We start from the raw sequence: 13304 nt of genomic DNA, 5'->3' as shown, positions 1-13304 counted from the left end.
CACTTCCTCAGGATCACACTTGCTAAAACATTGGACATTGCTCCTCACACATTTAGGGAAAAATTGACCACATAAATGTAGTCTCCATTATGGAAGCATGTACAAAATGCCTACATCTTTCATGGTACAGAGGAGATATCTATGCACATATGAAGAAGAAAATCTCTTCTGAAAAAATAAGCTCGTGAGTGTTCTCTCTTGAGATGAATCCTCCCATTTCTTCAAAGAAGGAAAGATCCATATTTCTGTAGCACCATTTCCCCCCCCCCCCCCACTTCCCATGAGAACGCAAGAATTGATGTATGCAATCCATAATAAAAAACAATACAGCACTGAAAAAAATATATCAATTTGACGCAGAATTACCCATCGTTCTCACAAAAAAAACCACAAAGCACAACTTTCTCTCATCACTCCTGGAATATGAGCATACCTCTCACTCAAGAAATTCAGTCAGGCTACATTAAATGCATGGCTGTATAATTTACTGCAAGGTGTATTACACAAATTTATAGTATTTTGGCTAAGAAGGGCTGAGCTTCTGAACTATAAAACATTTAGAAACTACTCAAACCATGTGTTGTACATAGGTCTGGCTGGTAAGCTGTTCTGGTACTAAAAATATTATTAGGTTTATGTTCCCTCTTGTTAAATTTAGTGTCACATATTTATAGTATCAGTGTAGGACTGATGGTAGCAGTTCGCCTTTGATGGCCTGCACCAAATTGAATGAAAGTTGCAAGTTAGAAAAAAATAAAATAAAACAGAATCACAACATATTTGGTGTCTTGCAGAGGAGCAATTAAAGTAAAATAGTCTGAATGGAGCTAATGCCTACGCAGCATCATAAAATGAATGTTCTGAAGTTTCAACAAGTTCTAGAAATTTATCATGCTCATACTAGTAGACAAAGCACTGGCATTTTTCCCTCCTTTTGTTTTTAAAACATACCCATTAAAAAAGTGAATGCCAACAACTTGTATTGTAAATAGAAATTTAAAAAAAAAATCCTACCAGGAATATATATTTTGTCTAGACTACTTCAGAAAAAGTTACTCTGCAACTTGATGACATTATTAAGTAGTACCTTATAATGGATATCAGAGATGAACTAACAGCTATTTGTTGCTTCCTTCAGAAATTTCTACTACAAGCTTTAGTTCAACTTTGTCAGATATACTCTATCCAACTTAATACAGTTCTCCACGATGCATCTGCCTGACTGGCCCAAGAAGTGCAGGACATTCAATTGTCTAACTGCATCTAACTGCCACAACCCAACCACTAATCATTTCTGGAGTGGTTGTTCCTGTAACAAAGGGTTTCTAAAGCATCATGCAAGCTGTGAACAAGTCCTTTCAAATTTTCCTCTGCTCTTTCTGTGGAGCTGGAGGAGCCTTATATACTCCAACCAAAGTCAGACTCCCACTTGGTTGTGGCACTGATTCATGACTATAAGACCAAATGGTCTTATAGCTCTATGCCCTAAATAATAAACAACTGCTACAGACAATAAAGTCCAATGAATGGCACAATATAAAACTCTACCTTTTCTTTAGCCTGTCATTTATGAGGTAGCTAAATGCTTGGATACCTTCCTTTCAACACTGCTCATCTGATTGAATAGCTGAAGACAACAGAGAAGAGAAATATTGCCACTAAGTAATTAAACTCCACTAATTTATGACATTCAAATTGTTATTTTTCTCTGAGCATGTGGGCTATCTATCAGTTATTATGGATTTTTGTACATGATAACCTCAAAAATCATTTTTACATTAAAATATCTTACCAACTTATTTAGGCAATAACATATATTGAAACTACGTTTTGTGTTCACTTATCTCCTGACAAATACTGCATCTGAAAAAGCAGTTCAGTAGTGATAATATCAACCCTGTTCTTGAAGTGTCATTTAAGGGAGAGTGAAAGGAGACAAAATTTCTTTCCTCTTCCACCAGTGCAAAATAAGTAGGATAATACATCTAATTTGCACTTTTACAAAAATAATTAAGAGCAGTATTTGTTCAGGTGGCAGTAGCAAAGTAGGACATATTAAAATCAACTTACCAATCACATTACATCTCTGTGAGCCACAATTCTGCCTCAATCCACAGAAAGCTTGACCTGCTGGATATGAAGCAATATATTTTCACCTATGATAAAAAAAAACAAAAAAAAAAACTTCTCTTCCTTTACAACAGGCTAGAAAGCCAAAGATTTCTTCTGGAGGAGCATCCTCAAACTTTCTTTTAGCTTTCCATTACAATTCAAATAGTTTCTGATAGCTTAGATTTTCCAATCAGCTGCCTATCTTGTTTTAATTTCACAGAGAGTTCACTGAGATTCATATAATTATGGTGTCAAGATTTGGTTCTAGGAAGGATCTCACAAAAAATTACAAAAACTCTAAGGATTAACGATTTTCAAAAAATTGCACACACAATTTCAGACAGTGCCCTCTGAACAAATCTGCTAAGAGTAGAAAGCAAAACATTTCTTCCTTTTTTCTTTACTTCCAGTGTTTTTCTTAGCTCTTTTCTAAGAGCTTTTCTCACAGTATAAATTCAAAAGAAGGGAAAGAAAAGGAGGGGGCACAGAAAGAAGTAGTGAGGACTATCAGGGAGATAAAGGGCTATATTCTGCCAACAGTGCCATTATATTAATTGCATTTTTTTTTTTTTTTTTTTTTTTAGCAAAATCAGCCCTCTGAAAATACAGCAGTCACATACTTAGTCTTTTTGTATTCATACAGCCTAATTGAGATTTGGCACAGTTTTACTGAAACATCTTGAACGTTACAACAAGATAAATGAAACTCTCTAGCAGCCTGTATTCACTTGAAAGTAAGCAACTATTAGTGATATCCACCCCTCATTAATGCATGTAAGCATATTTTCAAGGTTGATATTGTACTTTAAAAGAAAACAGGTCAAGTTTTGATTTATGCTTGCTTTTGTGCTAGTTGAAAATTACATAACATGAAATTTTCTGTAAGATGACACAATACACACAGTCTACACCTTTTGGTATAGGTTGTAATGCTCTGTATTACAGGTTGTAATGCTCTGTATTAATTATCTCTGAAGTGAAGCACAAAACATGAATCCATCTTTACTGACTTAAATTGTTTCACAGACTCCCCTTGGGTAGCACAAAAGATCTGTCTTCATGGTAAGCTGAGAAAAGAAACGCAAGTCAAGGAAGTTTAACCTGTGACACCAGCCATTGATTTTTCACTCAGTCTGTATTAACACTGGCCTTCCTATTTTTGCTTTGGTCATATGGGTGTAGGGAAGTCCACTATATCAGAACGAGGTCAATAAGAAAAAGCTTAATCCCATTTCCACTTGAGTGAGTGACAAAGCTTTCATTAACTACCATTAACATGATAGGAAGTTATAGCAATGCCTGAATGGATCTGGGTGAGGATTAAGAGCATCAATATTTTAGAATAAAAAAAAGAAAGGAAAAAAGCAGGCTGTTGGAAGAGTTGAGGGAGGGGATTACTTCTGTGGTTTTGTTTGCTTGTTTTGAGGGAAGCAGGGTTGACACATAGCCAAGTGCAAATAAGGAAGTATAAACTAACATTGCATTGTATGCCACAAGGGAAAAAATAAAAGACAACATTTGGTTTTAAAATGCATCAAGAAATTTCCTCAGGAATAATGCTTTCACAGCACGCTTGCATGGTAGAAAGAAGAAATAGATGCAAAACAGAATAAACTACTGGGGAAGGAGAAAATTTCTAATGGGCCAATTAAAGATCATCAAGTTTCTGGTAATGTCTGCAAGCAAATTGCCTTGCTACACACTTGCACCTTTGTATGAGAGAAGTGTTAGTACCTTCAGCTGATTTGCATCAGTTGCTTGCTATTAAAACAGTTTTCCTAGGGAACATTCCAATCATTAAAACAGATGAGCTTGAAAACATCTGGACAATGATCTGCAGCTCAGCTTAAATGCATCCACTGCTTTTAAACAAACACTAAAAAGCTGTTTTTTTTCCCCCTCTATATATGACCTACCCATCGCTTTGTTTGCCATTAACTTAGTTCTGTGTCTTGAATAACTTTGAAGTAAAATTTACATTAGGTCCTTGGAAGGAGTCAAACTGTCTTTTTAATTAAGAGGAGCACAAAATAGAACCAGCTCCTTTGCTTCCTGGATGTACTCAGGAGGGTCTCTACTTGCTTTCCCTTGGAGGTGTGTGGACATCAGACTACTCCCAGGAGCAAAAAGGTCTGAGCAGGCTCTGCCCTAGTATCAGCTTTATCTCAGATGGTCTTCCACAGCCTCTTCCTATGAGGATTTCAAAACATTTTAAAGGATGAGATTATGAGCACAATGGTAGCAGTGGCATGTTTGCTCCACTTTTAACAAGTATTTGGTAAAGACAGAAATAAAAATCTCTTTTTTAATGTGTTAAGATCCATAATATCTTTAGGAGTACTTTTCATAATACTTTTTTCATATATAACACCATATATAACAGGGTGTTATATATATATGTGTATATATACATATATACACATATATACACATATATACACATATATACACATATATACACATATATACACATATATACACATATATACACATATATACACATATATATATGTGTATACATATATATATATTTGCATTTTTGATTAAAGGAAGGTTTACAAATCAACCTCACTGTAACAAAAATATATACCATTCAGTCATGGATACATATGACCATTTAGGTAAAAATTTATCTTGAAAATTTGCACACTAAATTTAATGCACAATATGTTTCTTTTAATTTCAAAACTTGCGCTTTCCTCGTATTCAGAGCCAAAATATAATTTCCTTTTTAAATCAAGATGGAGTTCATGACTCAATCTTCTCTTTGCTTTTTTGTTTCAGAAGACCACCACTTTCCCATACTAATGAGGTGAAACTTCTCTGAATGAATTCTATTAGATGTGCTTGGTGTTCTGCTTGTCTGCAATATAATGTGCAGATTACACAAACCAGCATTCAATTCTTTGTTAAAGAATTAAAACTTCCAAAAAAGTAGCTTGATTAGCAATACAAGCTATTCAGCATGCAGTGGTATTCCATTTTCCTCTTAAAGCCATTCTGTGCTTATGATACATCTGTAATTCTATTCTCCCACAAACTAAAGATACTCAGCTTCAGGTTATTACTGCAGGATGTCCAAAACAAGACATTAATTTCCTGTTTCAATTATGGGAAACAGATACAGCTGAGATATTATGCTGCCCCTGAGGACGCTGACTGATTAAGCCAGCACTCAACCCCTGTGCAGTGTCCCAGTGAACCACTCATGATGAGCTACACAGGGCAAACCTGGATGTCCAAGCAGACAACCTGCTCTGTCTCTCAGGGAATAGACAAACCGACACCAGGCAGAACCAACAACCATGTGAGATCCCCCTCTCAGTGGATCCCAAGGGACTGGGCTTCTCATGAACATCCTACTAGTACAGCTTTCAAGAGACATCCCATGAAGCTGCCTCTCTTAATCCAGCCCAGAGAGTGATCAAACCCTATGACAGAGGGATTGTTGCTTCATAGCAGCAGTGCATCATGAGACAGCTAATCAAAAACAAAGCTAAAACTACAACATGTGGAAAGGTAAGCTCTTGGTTTGGGTCTAGCTTTAATTTTTCCATGCTATACAAGCCAGCACACCCTGCTGTAGTGATCACCTGCAAGGTAAGTTTCCACTTTGCTCCGTTTCATAGCCATGAAGTGCTGTGAAGCACTAGATAATTTCTTTTATCCAGCACACTAGGAGACTGTTGGTAATTCATTTGAAAAGAAATCAGAAATAATATTAATAAATGCAACGTTAATGAACTTTGAGAGAGGAACTGATGTCTGTAGATATCTAAGGTGTGGGAGGCAAAGGGATGAGGCCAGACTCTTTTCAGTGGCCAAGGGGCAAATGGCCACAAATTGAAGTGCAGGAAGTTCTGCACAAATGTGTGTAAGAGCTTCTTCACAGTGAGGTTGGCGGAACACTGGAACAGGCTGCCCAGGGAGGTTGTGGATTCACCTTCTCTGGATATTCAAGACCCATCTGGAGACCTACCTGTGCAGCCTGCTGCTGGGGGCCTGCTGTGCAGGGGGGTTGGATTCGATGATCTCTAGAGGTCCCTTCCAGCCCCTACAATTCTGTGATTCTGAGAACTAATCACAAGATATTCTTTTAAAATGGAATTTAACATAAATGAAAAGTTGAAAGGCTGAGGATTCAAGTTCTACTTAGAAGATGAAGAATGGCATAAGTAATACAAGGTTTCAAAGGCTGTTTCCAGGGATAACAATCCAGGGATCATTATCTGTGGTCTTATGAAAAAGAAAACAATAAAAAACCCACTAAACCAACTACCCAAACCCAAGAGATTAGCTAGTGGGATGGCTTAGCTAGTTTATGCTCACCAACGAGCTCCGTTTCAAAATATAAAGATACATCCATAAGGAAATGAAATTACATAATCAAATTCCTTTCCTATGTTCTCACAACCACTCCCCCCCCCTCCCCCCCCCCAAAAAAAACAAACCACAAAAGCAAACAACCTCATACCAGATAACAGTAGATTTTAACCTGAAATTCTTAAACTCAACAAGCACATGATTTCCATTGCTTTGTGTAGTGTGTAGGAATTTAATTTGGACAGAAGACAGAAAGTATAAGAAACCTTAAATCAAACGCTTGTGTTAACAATTTAGAAGCATTTTGCAATAGAGCCAATGAAGAATGGAAGAGCATCTGTCCCTAAAGTTACTGAGAATAATTTTTATTTTATATTATTTTTTCAATAAAATCAAACAGAAGTAGTCTTACTAAGCAACATTTGGATTTCATAGTGTGTAATTGGGAATGCTTCATTATTTCTATGCTCTGAAGTGATTGCAGTGTTTTGGAGTGATGTGACAAGAAGACAGACCTTGTTAATTCAGTATCAGACTCTGAGAAACATTGCAAGTTAACGCATTTGGATAAATAAGCAAACAGAACAGAAGTGAGGGAAGAAAATCAGGTCTGCATTTCAATCACCAAAGGCTAGAGCAAAGATACAATTGCAAACAGTACCAAAGCCACATATGTTCAAAACCTTTTACTACTATATTAATAATGATTTTATAGTATTGTAGGTAAACTCAAGTAAGTTGCAGTGGTTATGCACACTGTTGCTGATGTTGCAAAGAGAGAGCTAGCAATTTGAAATGCAATAGGTGCTTAAAAGGCTGGCAGCCAGGAACTGCTAAATACTTTCTTTAGGTAAGATAGTTAATGATGCTAAAAAAAAAAACTCAAAAAACCTAAATGATTTAAGGAAGCAGCAACAGAATATTTCAGTTTCTGCCTTTTCTCCCATATGAGCTTGTATAATATGTCAGAAGTATAAAATTTTAAAAGCTTAGCATACACCCTAAGCAATAATTTTTAAGACACCTTCTTTCAAGGTAAAGATCATTTGTAGCGTCCCTTACCGTCAGATTTCAAAATCCAGTCACAGATGTGTGTACTGGCTCTTCAGCGTTTCAAAACAGACATACAAAGGAATTGTGGAAATAATGATTTAAATAAAAGCAAAGGGGCTGATATTGTCAAATCCACTGAACAATTTCACTTACAGCCACTGGCTAAATCCATTATAGATGCTGGCAGCTTTAGATCTATGTATTATGTTTTGGTGAATAAATGCCATTACATATTTATCCTTTACAGAGCAAAGCTTTTATTTTGTGTATAAATCTGCGTTTAATGAGCCTTGAAAGAGATGATTGCTAAATAACAGCCTGCTGCATTCAAGCTCAACTGACTCCAATTATATTGTTTATAATTATATAATTGTACAATATAATGTGTGTCCAACAATCCCTGTGTTTTATTACTGCACAGCACTATGACACTGATGTAAATCACCTTGCTACTTTCACAGCCAGCCCCTTTCATTTTGCTTACTCAGCCAACACAAATGCACACGGAACTGTACTTCGGACTGTTGAATTTATCAAACCAACTTACCAGCTTCAGCATAAATACAACAATAATGGAATTGGTCAACCCATAAAGCAGAAAGGGAAAAGAAAGGTAGTATAGATAAAAATAAAAGAAAAAAAAAAAAAGAAAAAAAAAAGGAAAAAGGATTTGTTCCAAATCATACCTGATGTTTTAAAAACCCCTTTCTTAGGGTGTTTCTTGACAGCAGAGGCTTCTGAATACATGGCCCATCCAAAAATTCCCACAAGAGCTCATGCAAGGCACTGGCATGTAATATTTGTTGCATTGCTCTTTCTGATACTGCTATATAGAAAGCATTTGCCATAATGGCACTTAAAATAATTCTTGCTGGAGAAATTCTAGTCCTAAAGTCATGCAGAAAACTCTTTCAACTTTGCAGGGATGGCATTCCTCTGCTTTACACTGCTTCCTGTGCACACCTTTAAGAGCAATGATCCAGCTGAACTTAATGGCCTTTTCCAACCTTAATGATTCCATGAAAGCCTCTGTTTTCAAATGTAACATAAAGCCCTCTGCCACTCCCCTCCATTCTCTTCGAGCACTCCACCTGCACCATATTATTTGCCTCTAAAGCTACTGCTTAGAGTAGGTCCAAGCTCACCACTTTCACATGCTGAATTTTCTCTCTATTATCCAAAACAAGAATGTTTGAAGGTTTCCAGTGACAAGACATTGAGCCCATAAGGGTGGGCTTTGTGCGTAGGGCTGCACATCCTCTGAGTCGCCTCAGTCTCTCCTTCCGCCTCATCAACATTTATGCACCTCTGAGACTCCTGCTCTCAGAGGGGTGTTTGTTGTGCCTCTCGCTCGTTGCACTTTACGACTGAAATCACCATCTGAAATCTACTACTATTATTATTTTAACAGCTTGGACAATTTCCCAAATTGGAATATGTTGGTTTACAGCTATGATTATTCTTTTCACTGTTTCTAATAAAATCAAAGCAAACAACTTTCCAAGCCAATTAGCTTCACTGTTGCACATCAGTTTCTAAGCAGTCCTTTAACTAGAACCAATCACTGCAGAAAAACAACACACCTGAACTTCTCTTAGTTTTAGATGCTGTTTCGTAAATGAAGACAAAATTAAAATCTAATTACAATTATGATGTTATTTTAAAACAATAGGCACATCGTTTTCTTCGATCCTGATGAAATGTTTCACCACTGTTTATCAAATCTACTTTTATATGCCACCTCTCAAAGAAATTCTTCAATGTATTGCCTTAATACAAATCTTTATAGGGTGTTGAATACAAGTGAGCAAAATAAATCCTCCTAATAAATTACATTCTCAAAATGATGTTAATCCATTTTTAAAAAATCAATATACAGATTACATCTCATGATAGAACTCAGGTAGTGGATATGTGATCACTGCCTCTCTCAGTTTTGAAAAACAGATTATCATGGCAAGAAATACCACACCAAGGAGATCCCATCACACAAATGATACTTATACTGATATAAGCCTGCATTTTGATTTAGCAAATCATTTCCTATATCTAGAGAAGATTGTTAAATAAAATGAAAGCCAATTAAATGAAACCAATCAACACTCAAGGGCAGGGGGTGAAAGGTGCAGGAAAGAACCAGCCCATGGGTTGCTGTGCAACTACAGCTCCAACCGAGCACTTCCAAGAAGCCTGAGAGTGGCTGTGGGGCCACAAGGAAATCATCGTGCTGTCAGCACAGACCGCAGCACTATTTATATTCCCAGCACAGAGACCTGCATCCCCAGACCTATTCAGAGGTACTGACCCAGTTTCCAGCTCCTGCACTTTCCTAGCTAAGATAGCTTGCAGGTTCTCTCACAGAGTCCACCTGAGGTGCTCTTCCTCTTCCAAAGGGAGCATCTGGTCTCATCTGGTCAAAGGGGACCTGGTCTCATCTACAGGCATCAAATTGTTGAAGTTGTTAAATCAGAGATTTCTCAGATTTGGAATCCTTGCATTTGCCTTCTTGTTTCCAAATCTCTGTGATTAGCTCCATCATGTTTATAAGCTTTTTGGCAAAAAAAAGAAAGGACGTTAACAGTTTTTCAAACCACCTCTCATGTATTCTCATCCTTTTTTTACATTACCAGGGAAAGGGCAGGGAGAGTGCTGTAAGATCCACAGTAGAAAGCAATGACACATCAAGTTCAGGTTCCTTGGATACATCACAGGGGAGCAACTCCACAGATGCTTGATGATGATGTCCAGTGTGTTTCTGCCTTTTAAATGAGTTCTCATCTGGCTTGTTTTAAAACACAAAACTAGGTACCAGCAATGCAGAGAGGAACCACTTGCTGGCTGCCAGTGCAACGCTGGGGTAAGCACAAATTTAGAACTGGTAAAGGAGGCAGAATGTGCCAGGCAAAAAAATCTGCTGCTTGCTGTTCAGAAAGAAAAAAAAAATAATTCATATCAAAGAATCTCATATCTTAAATTTTAGGTCAATTTTCTTTTACATATATACTACGAGGGCTGCTTTGAAGGTAATGCCTCCTATTTTATTATGTTGGCTCACGATGTCAGAGGTGAATGTTGGTGGTATGGCAGTAGAGGCTGAACCTTCCCACCAATATTCCATTATATTTTGTTGCCGTGTGACAGACAGCAGCAATGGGGCAGTCTGACAACATGGCGTCTGACATGGAAGTGTGGATTTGCAATGGTGTGCCTCTGAATTACTCTATGTGAAAAAAATGGCACCCATTGACATTCAGCGCTTGCTGAACATGAATGGAGACTGATGAGTGGATGTGAGCACAGTGAGACAGTGGGTGGTGGTTTCAGCAGTGGTGACGGGGGTCACTTCCCCTGCTGCAGATCTTCATGAGCGCAGAATGCAGGCTTTTGTTCATTGCTGGTGAAAATGCATAGCTAATGGTGATTATCATATCGAAAAACAGTCTTTGTAGCTCAGAATTTGATCTATCAGTGTAATTGTGTTCTTTCTATCTGTTGTAATTTCCATGGAAATAAATAGAAGCCATTACTTTTGGAGCAACCTATGTATATTATCTTTGAAAGCCTTTTCAGCAGATCTGCTTATGCTTGATGTTTTTAGTAACTGTTTTCCTGACTGTTAAACTTCCTCCTCTTCAGGAAGAATAACTGAGATTGCATTGCTTTTCTGAAGAATATCTATGTAATAAAAAAGACTTCTGCAATAGACACACTGCTTGATAATTTTTTTCCTCCCTATCTGAAGAAGTGGTATCATTAACAGTAGTTGTGGCATTAAGAAAAGTGTTTGTATGCATGAATGATTAAACAGTAGCACATCTATTTCTCTGCAAGTAGAAGAAGACAGCAGGAGAAACCAAAAAATAGATAAATCAAATTTGAAAGGGAAGAATGAGCATTTTTTCCATAGTCATTGGTAAAGACCACTTTCCACAGCTAAAAGGTGTAAAGGGGCAGTAGCTAAGAAGGGAGTAGAGGAAGGATATATATTAAACATCACAAATTTTGCTGAGAAACAGAAGTCTTGCTACTCTGCAGATGCTGGACATACTAAATAGGTCAAACAAATCTTAGCTTGCTACACTAGCATGGATTAATTGCTAACAGGCATTGCTACTATATATGGTGCTTTTTCTGCTTGTCTCTTCCAGTTATCCTACAAAACTCTTTGTTATCCATTTGGAAATGATCACAGAAATGCACACCATCAATATGGCTCATCACATGTAGTTTAATCCTTGAATTTGTAGAGTCTTATTTCAAGTCTGAACTATAAAAGCCTTGTAAAATCTAATACATATATATATGTATGTATTTGTAAAATATTGAGAAAACGGCACAACTGAAAGACTTCACACATTTAGTTGTCATTGCACACCCAGCAGTGGAAGTGCTGAGAAACAGCTGCTGGTTACTTCAACGTTCAGCTCAAACAGTCCTTGAAAATGTAGTCAACAGTTTACTGAATTTTAAATACATTAGATTAGCTCCCTTCTCAAAGTTGAAGCATTATAATAGGGTAAAATATTCGTGCTTCAACAGCTTTAATTGCAGTCTGCCTCTACCTATGGAAAAAAACACGGATCTGCAGGTGGAAGTCCAGTTTTCACTTCTTTTCAAACAGTCTTGCTCCAGAAATTTGCACAAGGGGTTGTTTTTATTTACTTTTACACAGAAGGATTTTAAAAAAACATTTCAAATATCCCTATTTTTTCTGACAACCCAGCAGCCTACAAATAAAGAAAAACTGTGTTCTTTTTTTTTCCCTCTGTTATTTAATGGATGTTCATTGATTGAAACTGCGGTGAAAGTAGGACTCTTTATTTACAGGTTCATCAAGTATGGTATGCCCTAATTTGATTCTGCCAGAATCCTGTAGATGCCACTGCGTATTTGAATTCATAATAAAATACATTATAAAATAAATTAAAAAAAATCAATGAGATCCATTCTAACAGAACATGCTAAAGCATTTCTCAAAAGAAATGGAAATGAATAAACAGAAAGCAAAGGCAGACTAAAGCAGTTACTCCCCCAGTATTAGATTTTGTTCTGTACTGAGGTTCCTGTCCTTGCTGCCAGCTAGTAGATAATACATTACTGCAAGCAAGCAACAAGATGCATCTCTTAATTAGAACTTAAAAATTCAGGTGTTCAAGTCATTGTTTTAGAGCATACACATCTGTAAAAACCATGAATGCACCTGCTGCAGTGCCTTTTCCTTCCTGACTCCTCCCCACAATCCTCTCTTTCTTTGAAGAGGAAAAAAAGAAAAAGGTTTAATTACCCAATGAAAAGACAATATTAGCAGAAATTTTAAGGCTGTAGGATATTACAGGCACTCATCTATGATATCATAGATAGCATAAGATGCGCAAATTCACATTGCAGCTATTGGTCACAGACACTTTGACTGTGTATTTCATCCATAAATGTAATTAAACATTGTAGAACATGAAAGCAGACAGAATAATGGCTTTTTTTTTAATTACGCTTGTGAAATAAATGACCAGTTCCAAAGCCTGAATCCCTCCTCATTGTGTTACTGATTGTTTTTGCCACATCAGACTCCATTAGCTCTCCAGATGGAATTCATCTGCAAGAAGTCTCCAAGCTTATCAATGTTAGCATTCCAGGATCTCCATTTTCCACGCTGATATAATTTCCTTCCATTAGCTATCCCATAAATAAATAATAAGTAAATAAACAAAAATCTCTCTTCTGCCTCTGAAGTAGCAGTAAGTGCAATTTTTGGCCATGCTTTCTAAGCAGTCTGCTCATGTCCCGAGCAAGGAGAGCTACTTCATAAGACAATGACT

General features: G+C 37.0%; 1 protein-coding gene across 13 annotated transcripts in view; it reads right to left on the bottom strand.

Moving 5' to 3' along the window:
- The window catches only part of LOC420965 (poly(rC) binding protein 2), a 489700-nt gene that overhangs the window by 298356 nt on the left and 178040 nt on the right, over positions 1–13304 (bottom strand). For 2 of the 13 annotated variants that reach the window (XM_046929066.1, XM_040695565.2), the window contains exon 3: positions 2071–2130. The exons of 10 other annotated variants lie outside the window; for them this stretch is intronic. The gene's annotated coding sequence lies outside the window, so the exon portion shown is untranslated. The remainder of the gene's footprint in view (positions 1–2070; positions 2131–13304) is intronic. One more of the 13 variants, XM_040695567.2, reaches the window with a different exon arrangement.

This window comes from Gallus gallus, chromosome 2 (assembly GCF_016699485.2).
Source record: "Gallus gallus isolate bGalGal1 chromosome 2, bGalGal1.mat.broiler.GRCg7b, whole genome shotgun sequence".
NCBI classification, from domain to species: domain Eukaryota; kingdom Metazoa; phylum Chordata; class Aves; order Galliformes; family Phasianidae; genus Gallus; species Gallus gallus.
Note: the sequence above shows the minus strand (reverse complement) of the source record. Positions and strands in the feature narration are given on the sequence as shown.